Consider the following 12550-nt stretch of genomic DNA (forward strand, 5'->3'; position numbering starts at 1 on the left):
CCCGACACAAACCAACCTTCCCAACAACAACCTTATTATCCACAACCTTTTCAACCGTCGGAAAACTATCAACAACCTTCCCAAAAACAACGTTATTATCATCCGTCCCAAGACCAATCGTATCAAAACCGACCTTATATTCCACCTTTTTCTACCCAAAATTATCTACATAATGCTTTTCAAGCGTTTGGGTCTTAACCGTCTCAAATGTCCGTCGATCCTTTAGACGATAACGAGGTTATACATCAATTTGCAAGTGCTTTTCGTCACGAAGTGCAAACTTTGGATGAAGATGAATCCGCGGATGAGGAGCCGTATCAAAGAGGTAATCGGCGTTGGTTGGCCGATGAGGTCGCCTTGACCAAGGCTTATTTACATTGCTCCGAATCAAAAAAACACTCAAACCAACAAAGAAAAGAAGCATTATGGAAACATATTAAAGACCATTTCTCACAACTTCCCGACACAACCGAACGAAACAAGGATCAAATGATTGGCAAGTGGGGAGATTTGAACCGAAAAATGTCAAAATTTAATGCTTGTTACATCCAAGAGGTAACTATTTTAGTTTATTTATTTTATAATCTAGTACTTTATTTTTACAATTTGATATATATATTTTTTTCTAAATGTTTTGTAGTCTCGAACTCCACAAAGCGGAACGAGCGAGAAAAATATCATAAAGAACGCTTTGCGCGAATATGTTCGAGTTTACAAATGTAAGGATTTTCCCTCCTTGGATGCGTGGGAGACTGCGAGACGTCACGCGAAGTGGGTACCGATTCTGTTGGTCGATTTGAACGGACCAACGGCTCTAAGGAAGAAAGGATCTTGTTCAAAAAGATCAAAAACTTCCGAGTCCGGGGACTACACGACGTCTACCGGTGGCTTGTCATGCAACATGCCGAACATGAACTTGAACGAGGAACCCGAAGACAATCTCGACGAAGACACACCCACACGGCCGAATCGCAAGAAAAGTGGGGAACCGTCAAGACTTGGAAAGGAAGCGGTGGCCGAAAACTTCGTCGAATACAAGTCATCTAAGATGGCGGAAATGGTCGAGACGAAAGAGCGAAAGAAACATGCTCATATTTTAAAAATGAAACGTGGGAGACGTACATCACCCATTTGAATGAAAATCAAAAAAACGCCGATCTAACTTTCATCCTACAACCGCACGATCATCTTGAGGAACCCCTTAAATCGATCCTAATTCAACGCAAACGCGAGATATGCGACAAGTGGGGTTGGGAAGGGCCATAGGTTTTTTTATTTAGTTGTTTTTATTTAATGTATTCTTGTTTTATTTTTTATTTAATGTAATATTGTTTTATTTTTATTTATATTTATTAAAAAAATATCCATCACACACCACCACACCACACCACCACCCCTAGTAAAAAAACCATCACATGTGATGGATTTGGGGTTGGTGATGTGGCACCAACTGATTGGGTGGGGTGTGTGATGAGTGATGCCATCACATCCACCACCCCTCCCCCCTTATTTTAAAATTGAATGGCTGAGATTATATTAGAGAGATCGTGTAAAATAAGGGTTAGGGTATAATAGAGATAACACATTTATTGACTTTCTCTCTCCACATGCAAGGCACATGTCAAATACCCTCATCATTTTAAAACGCCCATAACTTTTTTATACGACATTTTTTTTCAAAACAATTTCACCATAATAACGAGTGTTTTTTTTTATCTTTTATATGAGTACCATATTGCTATATAAAAATAAAAAAATATTTCGTGGGTTTTTTACAAAGTGTGTTTTTACCAAAATTATGTTTTACAAAATTGTGTTATACAAGTGTGTTTTATTTTTTCATAGTGTTTTTTGCATTTTATTTTTTACATTGTGTAATTTAATTGTGTTTTTCATTGTGTTTTTGTCATTGTGTTTTTATTTTCATAGTGTTTATTCCATTGTGTTTTTGACATTGTGTCTTTTTCATTGTGTTTTTCATAGTGTTTTATTTTCCGACAAAATTTCCGAAGACTTTTCCGGCAAGGTGGTGGCGGTGGGTGGCAGTGGGCGGTGGTGGTTGTAGGAGATATGTGAAAATTTAAGTGGGTTTTAATTAAGTGGGTTTTTGAAATTAAATTAAGTGGGTTTTCAATATTAAGGTATTAGACAAAAATACACTCCTTCCTAGCCTTCTTAGAATAATCAAACTTCTTATTTGATCTTTTCTCTAGATGATAATAATAATAATAATAATAATAATAATAATAATAATAATAATAATAATAATAGTGGCACTCACCTGAATTCCAAGTATTCTACCAGCATTCCCTAATTCAACCAAGAAATGACTCAATTTGGCCTCTACATCAGAATGTATCGAATTGTCATACACTAAGTTAGGGTTTGTGGATGGTCCATGGTTCATGTCACTAAAAAAGATAATATAGTTTATTAAAAAAAGGGTATGAAATTCGAATGTATGATTACCTGTGACTCACATAATTAGACAAAATCATACATTTTCAATACGGATTCAGCAAACGGTCTCATGATACTTAGATAGCTTATGCGAACATTCGAGGATGAAAGCCCTGAAATGATTTAGAATGTCATAAACAATTCGAATGTATGATTTTAAAGAGATTTATTATATTATTTAGACTTTTTATATAAGCCGTATTGAGTTTTGTGATTTTATTACCTTGTTCATGGAAGAACTTAATTCCTTATTTTAGACACAAAAATATATAAAACATATATTGTTCAGTGACGAACAGTTTTGCACAAGAATTTCTTCAGAAGTTATATTTTCTTCAAAGGTATACATAAATAATTATTCAAAAAATTATGTGAAGTTGAAACTTTCATTCTAAGGTTAATATAACTCGTTTACAAATTTTTATTCTTTGATTTTTGAAAATCTACATATCTTTTTAAAAACAAACAAAAATCAACAGCCATACTATTTGTATGGCTTAACACCATGGACCCGGTCAACAAATCAGAAGAGGTAAGTCCTTTTGTTAGTATTTTCTAAAAGCATATTGCTGTGAATACAAGTACTAAACTTCTCCATCAAATAAATTATATTTCTTTTATAATTTTCATATTTTTTGCTCTATGCTCTGCCAAAGATTTCATATTCTCCTAGACCAAAAAGAATGATCGGTTTTGCATAAATTAGAGATGGTCAAACCGACTAAACGATTAAGGCTTTTAGAAAAACTAATAGACCTGACTTTAGTTCATCAACTTCAGGAATCAATAAGAATGTCAAACATAAACACATGCTATATTTTACATTAATGATTTACCTTTTTAGGCCAAACAAACTAAACTTTGTAACATCAATGTTTGATTTTTCAAGAAAATAAATCAAATATTAATAAAAAAAACTTGTGTGAAAACTCAGTCTTTATATAAAATAATTATTTATATATATTTTATAATACATATAGATTCAAGTATTGTCACCAAATCAAATGGGTGTAAGAAATTGAATGCTATCATTGAATTAGATTACCTGATATATCGCCACCAGGTTAGATTAAATCGCCTGATGCATAGAGCCATGATGAAATTGCCATAGTGAAGATGAAATCAATCTGTTCACTCACTTCACTTTGATAATATAAAACCCTAAATCGAAACCTAATAGAAATCGTTATCGTGAGAATGAAGATTAGAAAAGAATAGGCAACAATGAATATCAAAACCCAGATTCAATCATTATAAGAAAGTAAATGATATAATTAAATTAGATAAACCGAATCCTTACTTGGTGAATCTGCGTCTTGTTAGACGAAATTGCAAAAAAAAAGAGGCTATCCATGTTGTGAGAAGAAGAGAATGTTGAGACACTAACGCTGTGTTCCGAGTTTTATTTAAGAAGAGAAGAGAAAAGAAACGGAAATAAGAGAGAAAAGAAACAAAATGAAAGGAAAATGGTGAGTTTAATGAAAATGAAACGAAAGGAAAGAAAATTTAACATTTTACATGTTTCCAAGTCGGGAGGAAAAAGAAAAGAAAATTATGATTTTACTCATATACCCTTGTTAGAACTAAAATAATACTTACATGTGATAACATTTCAAAAGAATTTCACGGATATATAAAAGTAATCCTTATTAAGATTTTTAACATTATAATATCATCGACACCGTATCATTTCATCTATAACATAATTGGCTAAGAAAGTCAACCAATTTCACTAGTAACAAAATTGGATTAAGAAAGTCAACTTAATCACTAAATTATGCATTCCCACTAGTTGTATTTATTTGAGAGTGTTAATTAACAACTAAACTCTCCATATCTTTTTATTATTCTACTTGCTCGTGTTACTCAAGCTCAATATGAAGAGAGTCTTCTATTCTAACTTGTATCTTAAATTCTCTTTCTTTAAATTCAATTATTGTTTATACGTCCCAACAAAAGTCATTCCATCCGTAACAATTAGCAGTTTTACTATTATATCCTTTCAGTAAAACTAAAACAAAAAAAAAGTGAGATAATTGAGCCGAGAACGTTTTGGCTTACGAGGGCTCGACCTCGACCTCGGCTCGTTTCAAGCTCTTAAATTCAAACTCGACTCGTGAGCTGCTTTACTCTTTCTTTTCAGATGGCATAGAAAGCGTAAAAATAGCAAAAGATAATCCACAAGGTAAAGTCAATACTCTGCTCAAGCTCAACACCTATATCAAAGTCAACTGGTATGTTAACAGTTTGATACAAAAGAAATATGGGTGTCTAGTTTGCAAGGGCAGCTGGGTCATTTCAAACTGATCAGCATTACTTATTTGCTAAAAAGTCACAATATGCTACAAGTCAACTCTTAAAGAAACAGTCAACTAAAAAATCGTCAAACGTAAACTGGAAATAAGTATGAAAATGTGTATCAAGAATGTAGTTTAAGAAATAGTCTTAGTGTGCTCAGGATAAAAAATTGTCAAAGTCAAAGGCTGAGTCAACTGGCATATTTTACCTGACTCAGGTCTGTTCATATTTAAAGTCTTATTTTGGTTCAAAAGTTTGTGTCTTGGTATAATGAGTTGTACATCACCAGCAGCATAAAATATGATGTGTACATAAAGTTAATCAATCAACTTGCATTCAAATTCCTCAAGTGTAACTCAGAAATCTGATTTTGCTCCCCAACTCTAAATTGAAAAAAAAAGCCCATTAAACATTTACAAACAGATTCAACAGTGCATATGAAAGCTTTGATGAAAACAGAATCACAAGAAGCATAAAACAGATTCACACAAGGGCTTGAGCCCGGCTCGTTTCAAGTTCTTTTGCTAAAATTCGAGCTCGACTCGTGAGTTGTTTTCTCAATATCGGGTTCGACTTGTTAACTAATTATTAATTAATTGTTTTAAATACTTAGAGATAAACCTTAAACGGGCCTAAGCTTGGTTCAAGCTCGTTTAGTACAATAAAGGGGGGAGAGAAGACATGTGATTAACCACACAAAACACAGTATACATTATAGTTTTGTGTCAAAAGCTGTTTTAGACATATTTCTTTTTTTCGTTTTCATTCTATTGTTAAATTACCTATTTGTCCTCAGCTGAAGTCATACATCAGCACTGAACTTACATCCTATAAACAATCCCAAATTCCAATGTAAATTAGCATCATAAACAATCCAAATATCCATAACAAAATAGTAAAACTCCCAACAAAGAAAAGTCATAAATGTACGAAATTACAAAAAAAAAAGAAGAAAACCTTCAACGAAATAAATGCATCCTAAACTCATTTAGTTACCTGAATCTATCATATCTCTTAGCAAGCCCAGCCTTATCTGAGGAGGACAACTAAATAGCGCTCGTGCATCTGCTTGGTTGGCCACCAAGTACCTTAAAGCCCTCCTTATTTCATGGGATTCTAAACCCATTGGTTCCAATGCATTGTAAATTTCCTCTCCTATGTACTCGCGATGATAAACTCTGTCTACTTTTTGTTGCCTTTTAAAATAGCATTAGCCACACTACCAACGTTATTCATAATCATAGAGGCTAAATCTTCATTTTCTTGCTCAACTTTCCTTTTTCTAGTCTTGCATTTCTTCGCACCTGATGACTGCTCAGCTAGAGAAGATGTAGGATGTAACACTTGAATATCATCGTCAATATCAAATTGGCTTTCTAGTGTTACATCATTTGCAGCACAAAAATCATCCACTTCTGGAAAAGTTTCTACGTTAATGTTGTCATTCTTATGGAACTGTGCATTCCTCTCTTTAGCAGTTTCAGCTTGTGCACCAGATGTCCTGCCCTGTCCTTTGCAAAAAGTTCTAGCATTTCATTAAAGTTTGAGACTTTCTTCGTCTTCAACGCTTCAGACTCAGGGTTCGACTATTTAACAAAATCAAGATAATTAGTTTTATAAATGATAAGCATAATATTCATGTATATAATTCAAGTAGGGGTGGGGTTTTTAACCGCACCCTAACACCTTACCAGACCCAAGGTGAGTCCAGACCTGATATAACCTAACCCAAAAACGACCAACTGAAAGAACTATAAGCTTGAACCCGAGTTAAGGATGCTATATACAAACGAAAACACTACTTTTTTTTGTTTTTTGTTTTTTTTCTGTTTGTGTGTTTGTGTGTGTGTGCAATTCTACACCTAAACTCTACTCATACAGTTTTTAATTGATTGCTTTTACTAAAATCCCGAGAAAAAAATCACATAATAACCAGATCTGATTACATGCTAAATTCTCCCATTTATCATTTACAAAATGGCAAAAAAAAATTAATTGTTTTCTTAAGACAATATACACATCTTATTTAAATTGAAAATACATAAGAACTCTTGATGCTCGGTTGATAATGTATTGTGCCCCAACCAAAAAACTACATAAATAACCAGAAGAAACCTCTTCAATTAAAGATTACCAGTATTAATTTATCCCATACTTCTTCCTCTGCTTCAATTAATTGAGTACTTGAATTCCATGAGAATCCACTCAGTGACGTTCCACGAAACAAATCGTACCATTTAGAAAAATGCTCTTTCAATGTTTTTAATCGGTTCTTCAAATGTTTTTTTTTGGATGCATTCATTTGAACTTTGTGCTCAGCTCCTCAACTATATTGTCGTATGCAGTTGAGGTAAAATTTCCATTAGCCCTGTTGCCGTTATCCTTTTGTGTCAACATAGCTTGTATGAATGTGTTGTCCATATTTTCCGTCCACTTTAGCGTTTCCTTCTTTCCGGTTGCTTCGTGTTTGATCATTATGACTTTCTACATGATAACATAAAAAAATTTCTCATATGTAAATGGTTGCTTATGCTAAATAGAATTACCATATGCACACACAATTAATTAATAAATAACCAAATCTCCAATTAACTGAAACCATAACAATCAATACAAATTAACTGAAACCATAACAATCAATACAAAATAAATATGAAACACTATAAGGTAGTTTTCTAAAACTACTTTGACATATCTATTTCAGCGTTTGGATACATCATGTAGTTAGTCCACATGTTAGTTGCAATTGAGTTCCTTAATTGTTCATATTCGGTACTTTCCTCCCGTGCATCTCTTGTATTATTGCGTTCTTCCTCTTGTGGTCCATGTAACACCTCTTGTATGACCTCATCTTCAAGATCTCTGTCACGGTCTTCCTCAAGTAAAAAGTTGTGTAAAATACAACATGCTAAAAATATGTCAGACTGTGTTTCGCAAGAGTAAAATGGTTATGTTGTACTTCTAATGATAGGAAACCTCTTTTTTAGGACACCGAATGCTCGTTCAATTGCATTACGTAATGATGCATGACGAAGGTTAAACAACTCCTTTGCATTATGAGGAGCACGAGTGGAGTACTCTTTCAAATGATACCTAACGCCTCTATATGGTTTCATTAGGGTACTCGTATGAGGTAAACCCGCGTCTACTAAACAATATCTACCTATAAACAAGTTGTAATTAGTATTATAATAAATAACTACACAATTTATTAAATTCGGTTTAAGAAATCACCCGTAGGAATAATTAACTTATCATCTCTACTAAATGCATTCTTTATAATTCTAGAGTCGGATGCTGTACCCTCCCATCTAGTTAGCACATACGTAAACCTTAAATCAAACGTACAAGCAGCCAGTACATTAATTGCCGGGTATCCTTTACGTCCATGATATCTAGGGGCATCCTTATTAGGTACTTTGCCACATACATGTGTTCCGTCAATTGCACCGATACAATCCTTAAAAAAGGATAAAATCTCTTTATTTTTTTAATTTACCTTAGACACCATATCACTTTTAGGTTGTTGGATGTAACGACCTTCTAATGATATAATCGCTTGCAAAACTCTATTGAGGCATCGACTAGTTGTTGATGTAGAACGACGGTATAACCAAGAGGTAAACCGATTTCTTAAATCGTTACCTACAATATGTAAAAAAGTTGCAACTTGTTCTTCAACGGGCATGGGTTGAGTAGGTTGAAGTCCACCATCACGCTTTAGGATACCACACAATGTCATAAAAGCTTTCTTACTCATGCGGATAAGGTCACGACATTTACCGCCATTTAAAAGGTTGTGTAACATTTCTTCTCATACACCTCTCCGTTGTAAAATTTCATCTCTAGTAGGTAAATTAGCACGCTTTCTGGCCAGTAGTCTAAGTAGTGCAACAAAAGTCATCAATAAGCAAATCAAGTGAGCTGCTTGCATTTGTCTAGCTCGAACAAGTTCAACTACTTTGCGTGTCTGATTATCCATCAAACTGCCTATATATGAATCAACATAGATATTGCATAAGAGTCAAATTTGTTAAATTACAAGATTGTTTAACACATCACTATAACAGTTGAGCACAAGGTGAGAACAATTAATGCCTTTTACGAAACGAACATTTTTCTTATTTCTCAACAATGTTTTTACTAGCATATGAAATTCAAGAAGTTTAAACTCCACACATAAAATGTTCTGTCATATCTCTAACACATAGAAAATAAGCTTCAAAATTGTGCAACTTTATCCCTATTGGAATTAAATAACACAAACTCAAATATTATCATGTTAGACTTTATGTTCACTAATGATCTGGATATTTAAATCTATATTCAATTATAAGAATGAATATCAAAAATCAAAACATTAACAAACTAGTTTTACAAACAGTTGAACCCGAGCGAGTTTGGCTCGTTTAAGGTACTACACAAGCTCGAAAATATGTTAGGCTCGTTTAAAGTTTTGCTCAAAATATATAAAAATAATTAAAACCGTATATGAATTAATTAATGAATGATAAACGAGCTGAAACCGAGCTTGAAAAAATAACTAAAAAGCCGGGCTCAACTAGACTCGTTTACACACGTGGTGCATACTACTATATGTTTGTGTATTTGCTGTTTGAAGGTATAATAATCAAATTAATTATTGAATCTGATCATGTTTTTGTAATAATAAAATAGTAACCAGATTTGCTTTGTTGTTGGTGACAATTGTGCTTATTTAGGGTTCTAATTGAGGCCAATTAGGTGAAATTACAACATGTTACTGATGGATATAATCGTAGATGGTACATAATTAGTAGCAAAATTGTATATGCTGATTTAAGAATTACAATATATGGGTAAACATGTAACGATCGATTGAATATGAGTTACCTGTGATTGTCTTCTCCTAAGCAGAATTGCACAGACCAGAGGAATAATGAAATCAGTTTGGGAGAGATGATGAAGGTAGTTGTTGAAGACATGGCGGGTAGTAGGAGATATTCCAGCCATCATGTTGACAAGGGCAAACATGGAATTGAATTTTCAACGTGATTTTTATGGCTTTTTTTCTCTTCAAATCACTCCAATTTGGGAAGAAAGGTATAAAGACTAAAAACCCACGTGTTTCTCTTCTCCTCTCTTCATTTCTCTCCTTAAAAAAAATCTCTGGAACACTAATTTTTTTCTTTTCACTCCAAATCATTTCTCTTATCTCCTTAACTGCAACTCTGGAGCACAACGTATAACCCTAACTGGAGGATTGTGTTGTAAACGTAAATTAAATTAAAGTCAAAAAGTCAATAATATTCAAAATTCACGGGTCAAAAAAATTAAACCCATAACCCATGGGTAACATGGATTAAGGAGATTGAAGATTAGAAAGTATGATTAATTTGGTTATGACACATCAGCATTTAGTATTTTTTTATTAGTATTGTTAGATGTTAGATGTCTGATAATGTCATCATGATTATTATTATTCCATTAAACACTGCTGTTATCTACCACCCTTTATAATTATCATTATGTTACATTATTATTAATTTTCCCCACCTGCTACTATTACCGTATATCGTTATTTATTATCCATTATTATTATTATTATTATTATTATTATTTCCATTTCCACACTCATCCAAGATCTAGCTCATTTATGATAAGGTTCAAGCCTTTATCAATTTTAAAGACTGATTTAGCTAGATCTAGAAATACTAAACGAGCTGAACTTAAACGAACAAGATTTTCGTTATGAAATGTACCTTAGATGAATCGGTTTCACGAACACAAACAAATCTTGGCATTTCTTGCTCGTAGAGATGCTCGAACATCAACAAGCTCTGGCTCTTCTTCGAATCTTGGTCCGAAATGGTAGAAGGAGTGTTTGTGTGTGTGTTGGCAAAATGGAAAGTGGCTAGGGTTTAAGTGTTTAAGGGTTTAAGGGGTATATATATGCTCCTCAAGTATGGACCGGGGTATATATACGCTCCTCAAGTATGGACCTTAGGCCAATTAGCACTCTAGTCCATGATTTATATTTAGCCCAACACTATTAAAGCCTACCATCCTTTATATTATTTTATTACTTATTTAATGACAATTAAGTAAGCGTAAATAAATAACAATATGTATTTATTTATTATTTTAGAAACATCGGATGTTACGTAACAATTCTTATCTTGTGATTTGTGTTGGAAGTTGTTGGACGTTTTCAACAATAGTTGCAGTCAAAGGAATACAACAAATTAAATTCAAGAAACTAGTGTCATTATTAGAACACAACTGGCTGATTGTGACAATAGTCAAAACCAAGGATGTAATGGAGGGCTAATGAACTTGGCATTCAATTTCATTAAGGAAAATGAAGGTCCAACTTCAGAGGACAGCTACCTTTACACAACTGCAATTGTAAGTTGCAATTCTATAAACGTACAAAACTTGTACAACTCGTCTATTGTTGCATCCAAGAACCTTGAATACATCTTAAAAGGGTAGCGTGTTGGTAGTAATTGAGTCCCTCTAGCAGAAGTCACTGGTTTGGTTTGAATCCAACTTCCACTAGTTCTTGTAAGATTATGAAAACACTGAATTGTGTTTTTAAAGACATTAAAAGGAAACCTTAATACTCCTAATGGTCATGTTTTCTTAATACCCTAATCAAATATACATTTCAATACTCATATACAGTGGGAGCAGAAGGTAATCAGAAGCTCGGTCTTGAATGCAAAAAAACAAACAAAAGACAATAATTATACGAGAATCAGGCTTTGATCTTGGCCCGCAAGTTCAAAGTCCAAACTTCTGCAAACAAATTCATAGTCTGCTTGAGTTTGTCGTTCATAGTGTTCAATGTTATTGATCTCGGATGCAATAGGGCGACCACGAGGAGCGGTGCCGCAACTATAGTCATGTAGGTAGAGTGACGAGAACCGTAGTCCAATACATAAGATATGTTAGCCATAGGGGGACAAACATTTAACAGGGTTCGAGTAACCCTACACATTTCTAGGAGAGTGAAATGATTTTCCAATATTCATCAACATAAAAACCTTCCATATTGTCATGGGTTACCTTTCTGATTCCATGTGGCACTCGAAGGCAAACCAATCCTTCCCGCTTTTGATTAGGGTCCACTGGTTTTGTCTTGCTTGAAACTTATTAGGCGAGTGGCGAAAGCTCGAGACCATCAATGCGATTATTTTGCAAACACAACTAGGCACACATCGTTTATCCTACTGTGGACGTTCATGATGAAGTCCGGGATTAGCCATAAAACATGTAACACCCCGGCTTTAAGCGGAATACGTTCGAATGGTACGTACAAATATCTCATAACCTCGTAACACTATAAATGACAATAATTATATTTTTTTTTCTTTTCATTAGGCAACAAGTACACATATTGTTCATAAATAAAAACATAAAACACTTCACCGAATAACCAATAATTCTTTATGTAAATATCCTAAGGTCGACTAATGATCTTCGTCCTTATCACTCTATTGGTTCAACTTGTAGCACGATGATGCTAATATATTTTGTCAACGTTTAAGTTGATGAGATTTCATAATTTTAATACATATTTATACACACACACATACACATTGATGAGTATCGTTACAGAAGTCTTAAATTATTTAAGAACTTTAAGGAACACTTAATAACTAACGTTTTTTGTACAAAAATTTGTATGTTAATAATATCTGAGTCTAGTTTTATCAATTTTTAGATCTATATTTACGACTACGATTACGAAAATTAGTTTTTACACATATCTATGTTTGTTTACACGTATGTAAATTTGTTATTACAT

General features: G+C 33.6%; 1 pseudogene; it reads right to left on the reverse strand.

The window, feature by feature from the left end:
* Positions 1-5583: 5583 nt before the first annotated feature.
* Positions 5584-7961, reverse strand: LOC143582889 (uncharacterized; annotated as a pseudogene).
* Between the last annotated feature and the right edge of the window lie 4589 nt (positions 7962-12550).

The sequence above is a fragment of the Bidens hawaiensis genome, unplaced genomic scaffold (assembly GCF_021521415.1).
Source record: "Bidens hawaiensis isolate Kalapana, Puna unplaced genomic scaffold, B.hawaiensis_p1.1 tig00032041_1, whole genome shotgun sequence".
Classification (NCBI taxonomy): Eukaryota; Viridiplantae; Streptophyta; class Magnoliopsida; order Asterales; family Asteraceae; genus Bidens; species Bidens hawaiensis.